Source organism: Mirounga leonina, unplaced genomic scaffold (genome assembly GCF_011800145.1).
Source record: "Mirounga leonina isolate KUSES-001 unplaced genomic scaffold, KU_Mleo_1.0 Mir_127, whole genome shotgun sequence".
NCBI lineage: Eukaryota > Metazoa > Chordata > Mammalia > Carnivora > Phocidae > Mirounga > Mirounga leonina.
Genome location: NW_023270316.1, coordinates 70017003 through 70038689, shown reverse-complemented (window position 1 = coordinate 70038689; position 21687 = coordinate 70017003). Strand labels below are relative to the sequence as shown.

At 39.2% G+C, this 21687-nt stretch overlaps 1 long non-coding RNA gene across 2 annotated transcripts in view; it reads right to left on the bottom strand.

Annotated features, from left to right (window-relative positions):
* LOC118009530 overlaps nt 1–21687 on the bottom strand; it is a 462984-nt gene that overhangs the window by 23110 nt on the left and 418187 nt on the right. The gene's annotated exons all lie outside the window — the stretch shown is intronic.

The following is a 21687-nucleotide window of genomic DNA, read 5'->3' as shown; positions in this document are numbered from 1 at the left end:
GATCAACTAGATGAGAAGCACCCCAAGGATTTCTAGATCCTGTCAAACTGTTGGTGATGACGTCAGCATCATTGCCATAGCTGGGATCGTTGTCGTAGCTATCACTGCCAACACCTTCATGTCATCTGTGATAATACGCCTGGAGGACCTGGGTGCCTAATCCAGTGGAGAAGAGGCTTTGGTTCTTCCTGCCCCTGCCTCCCAACTGTCACGCTCAGCACATAGCGTATTCATTCGCCAGGAGTGAACGGGCCTCTGTACATGACGATCCACATCAAGCTTTCTTACGATCAGTGCCTTCTACTGATACTGGAGCACCTCCTCTGGTACCTGTAGGTGTTTTGTTAATTATGTTTACTTTTTGAAACTATGTAAGCCTAACCACAAATAAAAGGTCTTTGCCTACGTTACTCATTTCTCCTATGTATTCATTAGTCCAACCTAGAGGGGGAAGGGCAAAGGGAAAAAGAATGACTAAAGTCAGGGGGAAAAGTTGGCGGCTCAGTGAACACAGTTCTCAGAAAAATCAATAAGCTATCCTTTTAAGAGAAAACCATCAGACATTGAAGATATATTTATACAAAGTCTGTGCAACCATTATCTATCTTATTATATAACAAGTGGAGACGTTATCTTGGAATGGATTCCCATACAGTTCCTATCTACATTTTGAATCTGAACTTCCCAGGACAGGTAGTGTCCTATTCATATTTCTTTTGCCTTTTTAATAGGAACTTACTTCCAAATGCTTTTTTTTTTTTTTAATCCTAGGGATGTCAACATCAAGGAATAACTGGAATGCTATAATTTGCTTTTAAGTCACTTCTGATATAACTAAAGCCAAGTTGTCTGTGTAGGATTTTTACACCTTACAGCTAAATCAGAAATTCAGACACAAACACAGCCTTTATGGAATGTTCGGGAACATAAAACAACAGCACAAAGTGATGATATGCACAGGTATGTAAGTGTCAGTGTTCTCTGAATTTCCTGATTATTGAATACGTTTAGTGTTTCCACATCCATATCCATTAAAATAGTTTATGTGTTTTTCCTCAAAAATTGATGATAGAAGAATGCTAGAAGAATTTTAAGAATGTTTCTGTTGTTTTTCATTCATAATAAGAGATGTAATTTCAGGACACCTGGGTTGCTCAGTCAGTTAAGCATCTGCCTTCAGCTCAAATCATGATCCCAGGGTTCTGGGATCAAGCCCCATGTCAGGCTCCCTGCTCAGCGGGGAGTGTGCTTCTCCCTCTGCCTCTCCCCCCACCCCTCCCACTCATGTTCTCTCTCTCTCTCTTTCTGTCTCTCTCAAATAAATAAATCTTTAAAAAACATCAGAGATGTAATTTCTGTGGACTAAAATGAGTTTATCAATAGATTCATTCAGCAGCTCTTTATTAAACACCTACTATGTACCAGACATTCCAGGATGCCCCTTATCCGTCCTCTTCATCACTCTACCCCTGGCATCTTTGAATGCCTGGCACATAGTAGGTGCTACTGTTTTATGTTCCCAAGAATTCTATAAACATGTCACCTGTAAAATGTGTTTTCCTCCTATCTGTAGAAAGTGAAGCTTTTGTATCTCATGTTGTCTTTTAGCACATGTTTTCCCTTAAGAGGCACTTAACGTTCCTTGTGGGAATAGGGGTAGTTGCAAGGAGAAGGAATGTAAAGCAGTAAACAAATGAAGGAACGAGATGATTTCTAATAATGATAAATGTTATCATAAATTTTAAGATGTAAGATTCTAGGGAATGTACACATGTGATGAGAACGATCACATAGAAAGCAAGGTTGGTACAATGACTCCATGGGCAGTCCTGGTGAAACAGAATGGAATCCAGAGCTCATTGGAGGGATCCACTTTGATAGGAAGCTCTGCTGTCAAATGGGAGCAAAGTGTATGCACAGAGAAAGAATTTTAGATTTACTGACATGAAAATGTGACTGTTTGAACCTGATCACTTCTATTGTGAGATAGTAACCCGCTGAGAATATTTGACTTTTTACATATGTTTGTTCTTTTTTTTTTTTTAATGATTTTATTTATTTATTAGAGAGCGAAAGAGAGAGTGTGTGAGCCATGGGGGGCAAGGGAGAGGAAGAAGCAGACTCCCCGCTGAGCAGGGAGCTCGATGAGGGGCTCGATCCCAGGACCTCAGTATCATGACCTTAGCTGAAGGCAGATGCTTAACTGACTGAGCCACCCAGGTGCCCCCATATGTTTGTTCTCATGAAGAGCTGTGGCGTGAATAATAACAATGCCAACCACATACATAGAGCTTACTCTGCTTGGCACTATTCTAAGGGTTTCATATATCAGCTTATTTCATCTTCACAATAACTCTTTAAAGTAAGTACTATAAGTAATAAAGTAAGTACTATGTTTTCCCCAACTTACACTAGGGGCAACTGAGGCACAGAGAGATTAAGTAACCAGCTCAAAAGTCACACAGCTGGTAAGTGGCACAGTGGGTTTCCAGCCTAGACATTTGGCTCCAGAATCTATTCATTGAATACCTGTGCTCTTTTTCCTCTCCCAAGAAGAGCATGTAACACCAGCACAGATAAAGATGACCAAGAATCCAAGAGTGAATCATAAGTCACCCTATATCAGAGAGATTAAGGGCAAATATGATTAAATATCAGATAAATTACAGAAGTGAGATGTGTTGGGAGGTTAAAAAATGAAGAAACTGGCTACTTGAGATTGAATTTTAAATTTCTGTACCACACTTTGCACAACACATGGAGTGAGGGTGAAGGTACTCAGGCACTGTGACTCAGCAGTTCTACTTGAGGCATAGACCCTAGTTAAACTCCTACACAAATGCACCAAGAAGCATGTATAGTCATATTCATAGCATATACGGTTTGGGAGAACAAAAGCTGGAACCAATCTACATGTCCATTGCTTAAAGAATTAGTAAGTTGTGGTATGTCTTTATAATATCACGTTATGCAGCAATTAGTATGAATGGACTACCGCTACATGAGACATTTCCATGTTAAGCAAATAAAAAAAGTCACAGAACAAAACCTTCAGTAGGATTTCTTGTGAATAATTTAAAACCATGCAAAATGAAAAAGTAAACACAGAGATACACGCATACCTAAAAAAATAAAGAAGAATAAGAGAATGATAAACACAGAATTCAAGATAAATAAAGAAGAATAAGAGAATGGTAAATACAGAATTCAAGATAGTAATTACCTCTGGGGGAAAGCAAGGAGGCTACACTTTCAGATATATGGGAGACTCAGAGGTAACGTTAATTTCTATTTCTTAAACAGGTCAGTGGGTACATGGGTGTTTATTTCATAGTTTTTATGCCTGATACATATGTTGTAAATGCTCCCTGTTCAACATTTAATTTTGATGTAATTAATGTTAAACTTGATTTAATTAAAAAACCCCAAGTTGACCACTTAGCGTGTGAGTATTAATTTCGGGTGGTGGCTGCAACCATTTATCACAAAGTGGGTGGCTTAACAAAAGCAAAAATGATTATCTTCTGTCCTGCCTGTGGAATCTGGGGAGTCTAGCAGCCTTCTTTCATTTTGTCCTATTTCTGTCCCTTTTGTTCAAACAGGTATCATTTTTGCTTGTGTAACAAGTCTCAAAAACCTCGTGGGTCTCCTAGTATATCGAGGGGACTCATGCCGTTGGACAAGGTGCTCCTCCACAGATCCTTCCTGACGATCTCATCTCTACCCCTGGCTTCTGCTCCGATGGTTGAGGGGATCCATGAGTCACACACTTAATATCTTCAAAGGACACTTTGTGCGAGGGAATACTCTGATCTTTCCATCCTCCCACGGCATTAGCAAAAGACTGTTCTGGCTCTGCCTTTGGCTTTGTCTTCATGGCATTCTTTCCTCAGCATCAGTCTCCTAATTTGGGTATCCTTTACAGTCTGGATTGGCTAAAAATCTCCCAAACCATCAAGTTCAGTTTCCTTTTTGCTTAGCAGTTTTTCTATCTCTCTCTTTCCTCTCAAATGTTACTACAGGTTACAAGCAGAGACCAGTGCACATTCAATACTTTGCTTGGAAGTCTCAGCAAAATATCCAAGCTCATTGCTTACAAGTTCTACTTTCCATGTAACTAACTATAGGACAAAATTCAGCTAGACTTTCTGCTATTGCAGACCAAAGATCCTCTTTCTTCCAGTTTCCAAAAATATTTTCCTCATTTCCTTCTGAGTCCTCACCAGCAGGGCCTCTAAAGCTCAAATTTCTACCAACATTCTATTTATAATAATGTATGTATTCTCTAACATGACATAGGTTTTCTTCCCCGTGCTCCTTACTTCCTCCTGAGTATTCACTGGCAGCATCTTTAACATCCATTTCTACCAACAGTTTGTTTCAAGCAATGTAGGCTTTTTCATTATGCATGTCAAAATTCCTCCAGCTTCTACCCATTACCCATTCCAAAGCCATGTCCACATTTTGTAGCTATGTATTAGAACAGCATCTCACTTCCCAGGACCAAAATTTGTACTTGCGGCTGCTATAATAAATTGCTACGGACCTGGAGGCTTAAAACAACTGAAATTTATACACTTACAGTTCTGGAGACCGGAAAGCTGAAATCAATATCAGTGGGTGAAAATCAGAGTGCTGGCAGGGCAACCCTTCCTCCATTCTTTGCCTCTTCCAGCTTTCGGTGGCGGCTACATTCCTTGGTCTGTGGCACGTCACTCCAATTTCTGCCTCTGTGGTCACACTGACTTCTCTTCTCTCTGTATGTCAAATATCCATGTCTCTACCTCCCTCATATAAGGATACATGTGATTGCATTTACAGCCCACCTAGATAATCCAGGATAATCTCCCCATCTCTAATCAGACTGGCAAAATCCCTTTCTTGCCCTATCAGGTAGCATTCAGGGGTTCTAGGAATTGGGACATGGATATCTTTTTGAGGGAGAGCATTAGTCAGTCTACTGCAGTGTGCTACCATTCATTGATAGGCTATTTTCAGACATGACCGAGCAAGTGGGTGAATTGGGGGAGTCTAAGGATGACATGCCCACTCATTCACTCATTCACTCATTCCACAAATATATTGAGCAACTATATTGTGCCAGGCATTGTTGCTAGACGTCAGAAGGCACTGGGCTCTCAGTGGTGCCACTTAGATCATCCTACATCAGGAAACACACACACACACACACACACACACTTTCTTTTTTTAAAAAGGCATTCTTTATATGGAGAAGAAATTAAGCTAGAGACCTGCATACCAGTTTGCTGGACCTTTTCAGACATTCCTATATCTAGAATTTCTTTTCACTATTTTTACCTTCCTGTTTTATTCCTCCTCTGAGTTTCTTCTGATTTCACATCTGGAACTGGGAGCTATTCTGCTCCTTTATGTTTAGGTAGAATAAGCACTGGATTAAAAGGTCCTAGCTCTGCTTTCACTATGCAATCTTGGGTGATTCACTGGGCTTCAGCTTTGTAATAAAATGAAGTGGTTTGAACTTGAAAGTGTTATGATTCTACTGTCTAAATATAGGGCCTGTATTACTAAATATGCCATTACTAAATATTCCCAGTGGGTGCTATTTCCGCATTTTTATACTCCATTATGAAAAGAACTTAATTTTAAGACTTCAAGGTTTTCTAATTAAAATGAATTATCTGCTCTATCAATCTGGAAAATTGTGTCACATTGAGTTTAATCAATTTGAAATATACTTGGCTTTCATTCATGAATTCAGAAACATAGGAAAACTGTAATAAGACAGTTTTAAAGTAATATTTTTTTTTTCCTGAATGTGAAAATTAACTTTGGCTCATTCAAAAAAATATGTATTACGTTTCCATTATGTTCCAGATACTGGACATGTAATGGTGAGCAAAAGCAGAAAAACTCTCTGTCCTTGTAGACTTCATAATCTAGGCCACAGATTACTACTACTACTAAAGCAATATTCATAAGCTTTAATAAATGCTGAGGAGTTGGTCTTTGATTTGAGATACAAAAATAAAAAAGCAGTTAACCATATGAAGGGGTCAAAGGAGAGCGTTTTAGGAAGCAGAAACTGCATATGCAAGGGTCCTGTGGTAGAAGAATTATGGCTTCTTTAAGAAACTAGAAAAAGCTGGAATGCTCTAGGATCACAACGGATAACCCTTTGTAACTTGCTTTCTTCACATAATATATCATGGACATCTTACTGTTAGATATTCTGTAACAAAATCCCCACATAGTATTTCACTGCATATTTACACTATAATTTATCTAAAAAACTCTCTATTACTGGTTATTTTGGTTATTTGCTGTTTTCACAATTTTTTAAAGATTTATTTATTTGAGAGAGAGAGAGTGAGCATGAGTGGTGGGGGAGAAGGGGTAGAGGGCAAGAGAGAATCTCAAGCAGACTTCCTGCTGAGCATAGAGCCCAAAGTGGACCTCTGTCCCACGACCCTGAGATCATGACCTGAGCCAAAACCAACAGTGGATGCTCAAATGACTGAGTCACCCAGGCGTCCCTGTTGTTTTCACACCTTTAATTAAGTTTTAAAGGAATTAAATGAAGTAAGAGAAGTAGGATGACTCTGAATTAGATTACTTATGTTTGTCAAAGTGGGTAGGTATGTTGTGGGACTTTAATTTTTTAAATGAAAAGTGTTATTTTGAGGAAAGCGAAAGAAAAATAATAACAACCATCTCTAAAGCAATTCCCAATTCTTCCTCTCCATCCTTCCTTCCCTTCTTTCCACCTTCATTCTCCTTTCTGTTTCTTTAGTTATATATACATCTGTATCCCCCATCTTATAAACAACACTGTGGTGCACAACCTAATAACTAAACCTTTGTACACATTGAAGGGTTCAAGACTATTTCTTTAGGCTGAATTCCTACTTGTGAAACATTTGACACAATGTGATAAACGTTTGAATGCGTTTACTATGTATCATCAAAGAGCACTTTAGCAATGTACCATCTTATACTTCCACCAGTCCCACAGAACTTTTCATATAATAATTTTATTTTTCATGGGAGCCTTGTATTTTCCTGAATGTCTCCTTTTCATTTTGATTCTAATCTACTTACTAGTCTATTGCGCTGAAGGATTCCCTGGTAAACGGACTCCAGCTTACTCAACCTTGTGTCCTTTACAGAGCCCAGCACAGAACTCATGTTCAACAAATATTTGTTGAATAGCATTAACCTGTGGTCAAGTCAAGATTGGTTAACACAGGATTGACTGTCTTGATTCTTCTGCTCAGAGGGTGCTCTCCTCACTCTGTGCTTTAACTTTTTAGTTGATGTAAGGTGGTTTTTTTTTTCTCCACAGATTTCTGCAATATATGATCTAAAGACTTTCTGATTCCCAGATCCTAAAGGCATTATGAATCTACTGGATGTAAAAAGGCAATTTATAAAAGTACTTTCTAAAAGTAAGTAGAGAAGAATTTTGTTTTTTATTGTCCTTTGTAACTTCAGAAAGACCTCATCCTGGCACACGGTGGGCATGACTCATTGGCCATGGCCCAGCAGGAAGGTGGGCATGCGGGGATCCTGTTTTCTTCATCTCTGCTGTCACTACCTACTCTAGGCAGGCCAGGTGCTCCCTGTCTTCCATCGACTGTTGGGCTCCTTTCAGGTTTTTAATAACCTGTGCTGTGGGGAGATAAGCAAATAGGGCAGAGGAGATGGCTTGCTGTCCACTGATCACCTTCAAGGCTGCTGCCTGCTGTGACAGCTTTGGTCTCCCTTTGTCGGTCGGCCCTGTCCTCCCCCTTCTTGTGACTCTTCAGGGTTGCCGGGTAGTTTACATACAGCCTGTTCCCTTTAGTCTTTACCCACTGTGGATGCTTGGATTATCAGGGGGTGGAGTATCTGTTTTAATCTAGAAGGAATTCTGCCTCTAATTTCCTGGCAGCATTATTTGCCTCGGATTCAGTAAAATTTGTGCCTTTCATTATTACCGTGTGTTGTGATAGTCCAGCTCAGAGAACACAGCCTGACCCACAATTTGGGCTCAGTAAGTACATTTAAAGAGGGTATAAAATGAGGGACTGAATCTCTGGGGCTCTTACTTCACATTTTGGCTCCACAAAAACAGGGACAAAGAGAGCCTTGAGTCCTGTACTGTCAAATTTAAAGACACTTTTGGCTCCCCGAAGACCAAGGCAGGCTGGTTGTAGCAAGAGCCAGATGGAAGGGGGCAAAGAAGCCTCCTGGTGAATCCCTGGACACAGTTTTGGGAGTCTGAGAGTTCTCTGTGATGCATCCCAGTTCTCTTTTAGACAATATGATGAAAGTAATCTCAGCATTTTGATGACCGACTATCATCTTTGTGTCTATGATTGCATTGGCATCAAGCAGTCACCAACGTCAAGTGACAACTGTCATCATATTCTCTTGCCAACTCTAACAGCAAAACTTTCCTTTTCCAGAGAAAAGTAACCAATGGCAGTCATTTGCACGAGAACTTATTTAATACATTAAGGGTTTGATTTGATGTGAAAACAATTTGGGGCAAATAATGCGCTACTTCATCAGTAAGTCAGAAAAGAGCAGAGACAGACCTGGCTCACGGATGGCGCTGTCGTGCGTAGCTAAGGCCACGTGGTGTCATGGCATGCTAGGGAAAGACCCTTGGCACAGGTTTATGTAACCTGCGTGGAAGGCATAGCGGAAGCAGTAAAAACAAACTTTGATTTACAATCCGAAATGGAGTGAATAAGTCATTTATTTACTGTTTTCCTTCCAGAGTCTGAATTTATTTTATTATCTGCAAGACTGCAAATGAATTTCAGACATTTTCAGGTTCTAATTCCAGCAATAATTGGATTAGATATCCATTTAAAGTAGATTTCAATAGTGCCCTAATACTAACCCTGTTTTCAAAAGACCAAATGGATGTAACAGTGTTGCCATATTCTACTATTAACATTGTTTCAGTTACCTAATTCACTTAATTACAGTACACTAGCGAAGTGTTGGTGGATAGACAAATGGGATTGTCAGCAAAATGACCTTGGAGGCTCTGGCCAGGTACACTGGATATTTTCCGTTTGCCCCTCAGATCTACTCTCCACCCTTCTTGTGACGTGAGGAGGCTCACTGGCTTCCAGTCCAGGTTAGCCAATGGGAGACACCTGCGGGAGACAGGCAGTGGAGGAGACTGAGCTATTTTACTTCTGCTTCCCTTCCTGCTGGGCCACCATGGCTTGGGATGCCCCTCCGTCAAAGGCTTTTGCTCCTGCTGGAGAGCGTTTTCCATGCAGACCCTGTGTGTGTGGCCCCGGGAACTGTTCCCTCGCCTTGGCCCTTCAGGCATGGGGCTGGTAATAGCTCCTCACAATTGCTAGTGTTGAGGTACTACTGCAAGACTGCTTTTGGTTTCCTTAAACCCTACCCACTCCTTTGCTCTTTAAAACTCTCCTCAATGACCCAGCTTGAGTGTGGGATCCGAATCCTGTCGGAGCTGTGACATCCCTGGCGGAGTTTGCAGTGAGTTAGCTGGGACAGGTGCTCCCACCCCTCAAGAAGAGGGGCTTCTGGGGAGGGCAGCTCCCTCTCTTGGAGCATAGCCTCATGATGCGAAAGCGTCCACTTGCGTCCTGCCAAGCATATGTCCCAGGCAGGCCAGGAGAACAGGGAGAGACATACAGATCTATGACTCTGATTTCCAGCCAGCACCACGGGACGGTCATTGGTGTCTACCTGAGTCCTTTTGATCAAAGTCTTGAGGTCATTAATAACATTTTGTACAATATACTTACGTGAGCAAGAATCTTAGGCAATAGGGTTACTGAAGTCAAAATGCAGATAGAGTGAAAATAGAGCCAGGCCTCAGGTTCCACTTTTCGAGTATTAAACCTAATACCAGCAATTTAGTTTTGGGGAACAAAAATCCACTACACTAAATTAGTTTTCTTGGCTTGGGAATGTTGTTTGTATTTACTCTGTATATTAGTTTTGCTTTTATACTTGTATAAGAGCAATAACAAGAAATCGTTATGGACTGAATAGTGTCCCCACCAAATTCACATGTAAAGCCCTAACCCTTAATGTGACTGTATTTGGAGACAGGGTCTCTAAGGAGGTAATTAAGGTTAAATGAAGTCATTAGGGTGGGACACTAACCTGATAGGACTGGTGTCATAAGAAAAGAGACACTAAAGATCTCTTTCCCTCTACACACACACTCACACATACACACTCTCACACTCCACACACACACTCACACTCCACACACACGCACACGCACACTAACACTCTCACACTCCACACATGCACACTGACACACACACACACTAACACACACACACACACACAGGAAAGCCCATATGGGGAGGCAGTGAGAATGTGGCTGTTTATTTACAGGCCAGGGAGAGAGGCCACACCAGAAACTGCACTCATTGGCACCTTGATCATGGACATCTGGCCTCCAGAACTGTGAGAAAAAAAAATTCTGTTGCCTTAGCCACCCGTCTGGTATTTTGCTGTGGTAGCCCACACAGACTAATAGAGAAATGTGCAATCAGTTTTATGTTTGTACATGCTTAAGTAACATTACAATGAAAATAATTTAAGCTGATGGTCAGACTCCAAGAGCAATGTGACCTGGGAAAGGGCTTTACGTTTTTCAGATTTAATGAACAGGGCTTTGTAGTGAAAATCTGAGAGTGCTGGAGACAGGATACCTGGATTTTAATCCTGGCTCTACAATTTACTATGTGATGCTGGACAAGCTAATTAATTCATTATGTTTCATTTTTCTCTTCTGTAAAATGGGTGTAATAATATTTCCTACCTTTTACGGTTGTTGTGAGGAATAAATGAGTTAGACAATATAATGCATCAAAATACCTAGCACAGTATATACAAACCTACATTAAAGCTGTGTCTTATGTTTTAAAATTATTCATGCCACTTTGCTCCTAATTTTCCTAATTCTGACAAAATTTCCTAGTCAGACAAAAAAGTGCTGATAGAGCCGTGTATCTAACTCATAACCCTTGTGCGCTATTAGTTAGTAGCTCTTATTATTAAAAAAAAAATTTAAGCAGAAATAAAGGATGTAGGCCATTCTAAAATTCCTAGGCAAAGGGGATTTAGTAACATTGCCACTAAATAAGAAATCCTGAAAAACAAGACAGTGGGAGCTATTCTGGGCAAGAATCAGCTTGGGCTGCTGGATCTAACAAAGGTGTAAATTATTTCCTTGCCCAGTTGCATGTTCCTTTAGTATAGAAGAGGTGCGCTGGGCATTGTTTAACTTATAACTTTTCTAAGGACCCAAAGGATTAATTAAAAATTTAGATTGCTTTTCATATTAGGCAACAGAACCATGAAACTCTCTGAAAGTATAACACTTAAAGATGCATGTTTAGACTTTTTTGGGCACTTTGTATCTCTAAAGTATATACCCAAAGGTTCAATTTCCAACAGGGAAGAACTTGAGACAGAACATGGAAACCATCTATCTAGGCAGGGATTTCCATATGCCTTCTGTATTAGTTTCCTTTGGTTGCTGTTACAAATTACCACAATCTAGTGGTTAAACACAACATAAATTTATTATCTTGTAGTTCTGGAGGTCAGAAATCTATAATGGACCTCACCAGGTTAATTGCCAATGTGTCAATAGGGCTGCTTTTCTCCTGGAGTTTCTAGGAGAGAATCTATTTCCTTGTAGCTTCTGGAGGCTACCTGCATTCCTTGGGTCCTGGCTCCTTCTTCCATCTTCAAAGAAAGCAGCACATGATCTTCAAATCTTACTCTAACTCTGACCTTCCTGCCTCCCTCTTATGAGGACTTTTGTGATTTCATTTGACCAACCAATAATCCGGGATAACCTCCCAATCTCAAAATCTTAAATTTAATCATATCTGCATCCCTTTTCCCATGTAAGATAACATATTCACAGGTACTGAGGATTAGGACACAGACATCTCTGGGGGCCATTACTCTGCCTACCACACCACCTTAGGCTCTGTTTTACCTGGCTGGAAGTCAAATTCATCTGGGTGTGCTTCCACCTGAGTACTACTTTGGGCTACATGTATTACGCTAAACATGTGACCAGTGCTTTCTCTGCCAAATCAATTCCACAGGCATTTGTGGACACCTTGAGTGTAACTGGCATTGTCCTGAAATGTTTTTAGTATTAGCTGTATACATTTCTCCCTGTCATCACACAGAAGATGTAAAATCTACAGACTAGAGGCCCATTGACCCATCTGTAACACCTCCTCACCAGGGCTGTTTACACATGATTATCACTTCTGGGTGTTCTCACACTCCATCACGGAAAGCAGAGCAACTTGGGAAAACGAGCAACTCAAAGAAATGTTGTGCAACAATTCGAAGTTAAGAACTGCTTGATGACAAAGCTGGAAGCCAGCCTCTTTCATCATGCTAGTGCTTCTTACTACTTTCAAATGATAAGATCTCTGAGTTGACACTTAAAATGCTCAGCATCTGCCAATTTCGAGATTTTCCACCGTGGCTCCTTAAGAACCAAAGGCAAGGAAAAATAACCTTATGAAGTCACAGCAAAATTTAAATGAAGTTCTGACAAACAGTTTTAGAAGCCTGTGGAAAATTGAGTTCGTTGCTGCTTTCGAGAGGACTGTACTCCAAGAGATGAATCCAACTGCATTTCCCCCAGAGAGTGAAAAGGATTATGATTTGAACAGGAATGTTCTGTGAAGCACAAATGAATACAATTCTGCTTTTATAGCATGTGTCATTCATGACACATGCCTTTAGTCCAAGACCAATTAATACATTTCCCTGGAAGGAAAACCTGAGGCCACTGAAGAGGAAGATATGTAACTATTTTCAAATGATCCTATGTTAAGTTCTACTATTTGCACTTTGAGAGAGCAGAGAACTAAATACGTTTTTGAAGAAACTGACAAGCTTATGCGGGCAATGTGGCACCCCACATCAGATCAAAAAACAAGCCTGCAGAGTGGTAGGAAGGTCTAGTCCTTAACAGTAGACAGGTAGAAGGGGGAGGTACAGGTCATAAAACATAGCAACAACTCAGAATCATTTCCTGAAGGCACCACCTCTGTGTGAAATTGAGGAGCTGGAATCTCACAATGACTATGAGGAAAGAGAGGGGATCAGGATGGCTAATTGTGGTCGAACACACACAAAATCACCTCTGAAAGAGTCTCAAGTGGGGAAACACTAAGAACAGGCCCAAAGCCTGGTGTATCTAAGTACTGACTGCTGGGGAACTGAACAAAGTTTTATTGGCATTTTTACTGAGATCATGTTAACTGTTTTCCACTTCTACTCTGTGCCTAAGTATGAGATAGGCAGTGTTCCTCACAGTCCTTGGGGTAGGATGGAGGGGTTTCTACCACACACTTATACTGAGGGTATAGCTCTTTGTGGCCTCAGCTTTATTTGGAGAGGTCTCTTACTGGATCTCCCAATCTGGGCCCTGGTCACTTATCTCCTGTGCCCTTCACTCAGGACGCGCCATGACAGCTCACTTCAACTTAATCCAGTTTGGCCAATACCTTCAATAAGAAATAAGCCTTCGCCATTCCTACTTCTTTGGTTCCCATCTCAATTTTGTTGTTCCCTTGGGTATTCTTATTTCCAGTTCAGCTTTTTAAGAATATTTTAAAATATTTTTTCCATTCTTTTTTGTTTTTGCAGTAGGGTTGATAATCAGTCCACCACACTTCTGAAAACAGAAGACCTAATTTTCTTAAATATTTAAAAGACCTTAAATAATAAACACAAAGAGATTTATATTATGATTCTAAAACGTAAAAAGTATATTGTCGCTTTAATTCACTTTGTAGTTTTGTAATTACTAATATAGCTTCTTGGTGGGACAATGGCATTTATAGAACCAGAGGAAGCAGACTGCCAGCAGGGGCTAGCTGAACTTACTGTGTTGGAAGTTTAGGACTGAGAGCTGATTACTTCTCTCTCACAGATTCAAGACTGAGACACCTACCTAGTCATGCCTACTGTGTCAATGATGAACCCCAAACAGACAGATATACTGCTCAGATAAGTTTTGCCCCCAGTGTATCATGCGTTTGTTTAAACCTCATTTAATTTCAATGTAACCTCTTTCATCTTTTTTATCTCCTGATTTGGGTAGATAAAATTCTGTAGTCTGCCCTCAGATTTCAACTATTCTTTTTTGATATGTAGTTAGAGGAAATGATTTCTGTATATCCTATTGAATATTAGCCCTCTTTATATTTTAGTCATATTTCCAAGCCAGATGAAAAGAAAATATTCATAAAACATGTATCTGACAAATTATTTATATCCACAATATATGAAAACTACTATAAATCAATAAGACAACTCAATTTATAAATGGACAAAAGATGTGAACAGACACTTCCCAAAGAATATGTATGAATAGCCAATAAGCACATAAAAAGACACTCAATGTAATTAGTAATCAGCATTAAACACTCGAGTCAGAGATTGTGAAAGCTCTGAGATTTTATTCTCTTTGCAAGCTAAGAAGTAAGCTTGTCACAGTTTCATGGATCCTGGCAGAAAAACATGAGGCATCTGGGTCAGAAAAATGATTTATTACTTTTAGCAATAGTTGTAGCCAGAGTAACATTTTGTCTCTGTTCCCCGAGCCTCAACTCTCACGGGACCGTGTGCTCAAAGTCAGGTGTTTCCTGCATATAGAGTGGGAGGCATTCTTGGAGTAGAACCCAGAGATTAGGAAACTTCTTGTGGTCTTACTCAGGGGCTACTGGAAAACTTGCTCATCCTCTCTTCCACGGAGAATCATTCTCTTATTACCCTGGATTATAAGCAAATCTGCTCTTGGGAGAGGAGGGAGACATCTCTATTTTGACTATACCGTAATGGTAATGTAATGTAAGGAATCTAAATCAATCAACTCCAGGAGGAGTCACTGTATCTCTCCGAGGCTCTTTGTTTATACGAATATTCTTGCAAGGATTGCTCAAAGCAAATGGACTGTTAATGCCTACATGTTTAGAAATGTAAGAGTCAAGAGGAATTGTCTCACAAAAGAATAATTTTAGGTCACTGATCAAACAGGTTGGAACAGCACAGCAGTGCATCTATTCGGGTCAAAGGAGGGGCCAGATGCAACAATTTATTCCTTACCTTAGAAGCGATATCTTGACATGCTCCACATCACTATACCCCTAGAAACATTCCTGAGGTGGAAGGCCCCTGAAAATGTGTAGGACTTACTTTCCATCTTGGGACATGCAAATGTCTTACCAATGTATCTAGGATAGTTGCTACTTCCTGATCACCAGGCACAATCAGCATAATGTCATCAATGTAATGGGCCAGCATTATGTCTTGTGGAAGGAAAAGGTGATCAAAGTCTCTGGGGTATGACTTTATGACAGAGATGGAAAGTTGATATATCCCTGAGGGAGGACAGTGTGGGTAAATTGCTGACCTTGACAGATAAAAACAAACTGCTCCTTGTTCTTCTAACAAGAACAGAGGAAAAAGCATTTGCTAGATGAGCAGTTGCATACTAGGTACCAGGGTATGTGTTAATTTGCTCAAGCAATAAAATCACACGTGGAACAGCAGTTACAGAGTGACCACCTGATAATCCTTTGTCATTCTTCAAGATCCACCTGTCTACTACACAGGCCAAATAGGCAAGTTGAATATGGATGTGGTGGAAATCACTACCCAGCATCTTTCGAGTATAATGGCATTGATCTCTGCACTCCCTTCAGAAATGCAGTATTGTTTTTATTCTTTTTGTCGGTAGAGGCAATTCTAGTGACTTCCATTTGGCCTTTCCTATCTTAATGATGCCCACTCTGTGGACCAGGTAACCCATGGTTGATTTTGCCAGGTCCTAAGTAGGTCTACTCCAATTATGCAATCTGGAACTGGGTGGTTTTGAGGACCTACCGAGTCCAGTTTGAGACTGATCTGAGCTAAATCTATTGATCACCTGCCCTCCAAAAGCCCCTGTTCTGATTGGTGGATGATAATGGCATTTTGGGTCTCCAGGAATTAGCATCAGTTCAAAGCCAGTGTCAAGTAATCCCTGAGAAATCTAATTATTTCCCTTTCCCCAGTTCATAGTCACCATTGGCCCCTTTAGGAGAAGATAGAGAAAGACAGTACAGATTTTTGGCAGTTCAGTGGGTTGCTTTCTTAAGGCGAGTCATCCCTCCACCTTCATCCAAGGTCTGGGTTTGAAGACTGGAAATTAAGTGAGTTAACTATTTTAGTGATTCAAGTCAGACTTCTATTTACTAGACCTAGAATTATTTTACTTACACAGATCAGGTAAGAATTTAGTAGACTGTCCATCTATTTCTTTTCTTGAGACACTGAGAATCAACTAATAAATGCCATAGGTCTATGGGCCAGTTAGAATATTTTGATTATTGTTTTGGTCCCACTGTCTATTACAGTAACCATGCCCACATTGTTTTTGGCAATTAAGTGCCACCTCTTAGCCCCTGCCACAGGGATCCCATAATTTACATTGCATTTAGAGATCTCAGTTTAGTGGTAGCAGTTCTCCCTGTAATTTCTGACCTACAGAGAAGGGCAATCATAGAACTATTCAAGGATGCTGGGGCTTTCCTCCCAAATCTATTTCTCACAGTCATGGTAAAAAGTGTGTTCTCTGGTCTCTCCCAACTCTCCCAAGGTGGGTGAGCAGGATTTATATGATAAATCCACGTTAACATTTTAATGTCCCTAAATCTTTGAATACCTCCTTCTATAAACACACCAAGGCGGTTCTGGCATTTGGCTACTCTGGTCCATATTTCAGTCAATCAACCAAACAGAGCTCTTTCTTTCTTTCTTTCTTCTTTTTTTTTTTAAAAAAAAGATTTTGTCAGAGAAAGAGCAAGCGAGGACAAGCAGGGGAAGCGGCAGGCAGAAGGAGAAGCAGGCTCCTCAATGAGCAGGGAGCCCAATGTGGGACTCGATCCCAGGACCCTGAGATCATGACCTGAGCTGAAGGCAGATGCTTAACCACTGAGCCACCCAGGAATCCCAACAGAGCTCTTCCTAACCCTACAAGCTGAAACACTGAATTCAGAATTCTGCTTAGTGAGCCACTTCTTAGTAATTTTAGCCTCATCCAACTTTATATTCCTTCCAACTTCATCCCACATCCTTAAGATCCATTCCCACACGTAGTCCCATTTCCTATCTATGTAAATTAGGAAGATCACACAGTTCTCGCAGAATGTATCATACCTCCTCACATTTTGGACTCCAGGTAGGAAAAAAAAATAGATATAAAGGACTCCACTGGGACAACTGATGAAATTTGAATGTGAATTGTGGATTAGGTACTAGAATTCTATGTTATATTTTCTGAGTTTGACCTTTGTGCTGCAATTATTTGCGTTTCTGTTCTTAGGAAATACATACAAATCTGTGTAAAAATAGCCTACCCTTTATTTAAAACATAGCTAACAGTGAATTTCATTCCCATGTTTCAATCATACCATTATTGTTTATGTAGCTCCTGAATTTTTTTCAAAAAATTATGTTTCTTTTCTTAACCGTTTAAAGCTGACATTTAAAATGTTTCATCATAAGTTTTACTGAGGACAACTATTCAAAGCTGCTAAATAAGATGAAAAGATGATTATTTAAACTTTTAATGTCTTGCTAAGAGCATTTTCTAACAATCCATTGCAGGATAATCTGGCTCCTTCAGGGAATAGAAGTCTGACTCAGTTTTGTGCCTGATCAGGACACAGTCATTTTATAATTATGTCAAGTTACGAATTAGCTGGTCGAAAAATGGTAAGGTGTGTGGATTTTTCTAGTCTGTCTGCTAGAGCAGATAACCTTAAACGTTATGATCTTATTGCCCCATAACACATTAGCCAATTTTGGTTCTAATTTACCTGTACTGCTTAAGTGTCCCTTCGTTCACTGACTACATAAAATCCAAGTTTCTCATTTCCTATTTAAAACAGTCCTGTCTCATGCTAGTTCCTTCTGTAATGGGTTAACTAAAACTTTGACTCATCTATTTGTATGATTTTTAGCTTCTATTTGTATAATAATTATATTTTTAACATTTTGCGAGTTATGCTTTGACAGTTCAAGGTGTCATAAAATATGTAATTATAATACATTGTAAAAAAATTAAAGTAAAACTACTAAATCACTCTTTTGATCTATTTAGATGAATCCAAATACCATAGCAATTTAATACCTACCATCATTCATTTTAAAAATATAGGAATGACCTATTCTTCAACAATCAGAAGTTTTAAATCATTGCTTTTCCTCCTTAAATTCATGCCCAGAATTCTCAAAAGTCATTTATTAATAATTCATCATACCTCTTGGCAAAAAGATGTATATATATATGTAATCAATATATATTATATGTTCATATATAAAGGTATATATATGCAAATATATATTTTTTATTTACATACATATGAAGTTATTGTTTTAAAATTTTCTTCTCTGACTCTGAGGCTATAAATTTTAAAAATTCAAAAGTCAATTTATCATTATAATCATTATGATCAAAACAATAGCTACATATTAGATTTTTAAAATAATTATTAAATATAAGAAACTATTTTATTGGAAATGCAACTCAGTAAGATTGGTGGAGTATGTTTATATGATTTTATATATTAATGGATGAATATTATTACTATTTTAATTTTTATTGATCAATAAGTAGATGGAAATGGAAGGGATGTTGTTATAGCATTATCATTTAATTCTTTGAGATCATGAGTTGCACGCCAAAATAGTAATAGTAATTTATTACTATTTTGAATAATAATTTATTCTTCCAAAATGATGTTTAGTGATCTGCCAGCTAATAATAATTCCATTATGTCATCTTTCAATTTTGTTGACAGTAAAGAACTAGAAACCCCTCACCTACATAAGGACTTTTACTTAGTCGTTTCCCATGCTGACACCAAGATTTTGAATGGATCCTTTGTTTTGCACTTGGAGACTTGCCTACCCAGAGCAACATACATAAAATCAGGGATAGGAGAGCCATAGGCCTTCCTTCCATAGAGTGGAAGGCGAAATGGGGAAGGAGAACCTGCAGTACCAAGTACAGGGTGCATATGCAAGTGCAGATCTGGAAACTGATTCTGTTAAACATCATAACAACTTATGTAGTTTGAAGACTGCTACTCTGGATAATTGAGCTCATGACTTTATGATGATGCAAAGTAGGACTCCCTCAGACACCAACGCCAACCTTTCAATAGGTTTAAATGACTTCCCAGTACAGGTGCACTGAACCCACCATATCAACTGTGTAATTAACCCAAACGTACCTGCTAATATAGTTCCAAAGAGAAATTCACAAACTGAAGAAAATACATCCTAGAAATGTATATCCGAATTTGACAAAAATTCTTTGAGGGAAAAGCAATTTAAGAAAGATGAAAAATATCCCCTATCATCAGAAGCTAATGGTGATATTTTATTCTGACATATTAATGCAGAAAGTTGCACTCACTGACTCACTTGCCTGGAACTGAGATGCAGAAATATCCTCTCATGTCCCCAGTGGTGGGAAGAAAGGCAGTCAACCAAAGAAAGTTAGCAGAACACACCAGTGTTTGAATAGTCTAATCAGAGATATCATTACTTGCCAGATAATCAGTTCAAACAACATAAGAGGGGAAAAATATATTTTCCCTTTCTTCTCCTAATAAGCTTTTGAGGAATTTATATGTAAATTTCAGCAAGTTTTCAGACCCCCTCTTCAAAAATATAAAAGAAACAGGCTTTTATATTCTCCTGTCACAATCCATTTCCAAATCATTTCATTCTATAACCTCACTTAAAAGTCAGGGTTAAAAAAAAAAAAAGTCAGGATTAATTTAATTAATTGGAAAAAAAGCAACTATATAAAAAATATATATATATAAATCTCCCTAAACTCATCCTAAAGCATGCTCTGTTAACTTGTAGACCTGTCCTTCCTAATGAGGTAATATGTGTATTCCAATATTTCAGATTGTAAGGTTTACCTGCCCATTGATTTTATCAAGTGTATTTTAAGGCAAGAAGATTAATAGGTTTCTCCAGCCTGGAATAGGGTTTACTGCCAATCACATATAGCAGCCTTCATCTACAAGGAGTTAATGGTCCATATACTCTTACTTCCTTCTCTTATTGTGACTTCCTGGTCGTCATATCAGCCCAGCCGAGGGAGAAATGAGGTAATGACCCCCCTGTAGCCTCTGTGTTGGGGATGGATAAGCAGTAAAGATGCAGGGGGCCTTAGTGATGGCTTCCCATGCCCTGTGGTGGTGATGACACAGAGCCATCACCATGGCTGTAAGTCCATATTGAAACACCCCACTCATCCTTACCTCTGACTTAGGGAGCAAGAAAGGAGGGAGGTGAGGTTTAAATTTTCAAGTCTGTAGAAATGGGTTCATAGGAGAGGAAGACAGGTTGTTCTCATAATTCTTGTCTTTCACCACTTCTAGAAGGGACAAGAGAAATGGTCCATTATACACAATCTTTTATTCTCCCAACTAAGTAAATGGCTTGACCTAGGACAAGGATGGAGGATAAGAAAAGAAGACCACAACCAAACAATTTGCCCTCAAACATTTTTCCAAATGCTTTGGAAATTCAATGTTTAAAAGAAGGGCTCAAGTGAGGAAAGGGAAGGTTTCTTTTTTTCCTCAAATGCTTTTTTGTTTCATCTAGCACTCTGAATCTGACTCAGAAGGATAGAAGAAGAGTTAATGTGAGAAGAGCAGAAGCAGTTGATTGAGTGTACAACTTCAACTCAAAGAATACCTTCCTCTATTTAGTTAACAGATTCTTCTTTTCATGCTTCTTCAATTGAGAGTTTTAAGTACCCAACTCTCAGTGATCACAAGGATTACCTGAGTGGCTTTGAAATTATATGGATACCTGAGCTCTGTCCCTGGAGACTCTAAGACAATAGTTGTGAGATGGGGTTTGGGCCACTGCTGCAAAAAAGCAGTAATCAAAAATTTCCCAACAAACAAGAGCCCAGGGCCAGATGGCTCCCCAGGGGAATTCTACCAAACATTTAAAGAACAATTAATACCTACCTATTCTTCTGAATCTGTTCCAAAAAAATAGAAATGGAAGGAAAACTTCAAACTCATTTTATGAGACCAGCATTACCTTGATCCCAAAACCAGACAAGGACCAAATCAAAAAGGAGAACTACAGACCAATATCCTTGATGAACATGGATGCAAAAATTCTCACCAAAATACTAGCCAACAGGATCCAACAGTACATTCAAAGGATTATTTCCACGACCAAGTGGGATTTTTTCCTGGGCTGCAAGCGTGGTTCAACATCTGTAAATCAATCAATGTGATACAATACATTAATAAAAGAAAGAACAAGAACCACATGATCCTCTCAATAGATGCAGAAAAAGCATTTGACAAAGTACAGCATCTTTCTTGATTAAAACTCTCCACAGTGTAGGGATAGGGGTACATACCTCAATATCATAAAAGCCATCTATGAAAAACCCACAGCGAATATCATACTCAATGGGGAAAAACTGAGAGCTTTTCCCCTAAGGTCAGGAACACGGCAGGGATGTCTACTATCACCATTGCTATTCAACATAGTATTAGAAGTCCTAGCCTCAGCAATCAGACAACAAAAAGGAATAAAAGGCATCCGAATCGGCAAAGAAGAAGTCAAACT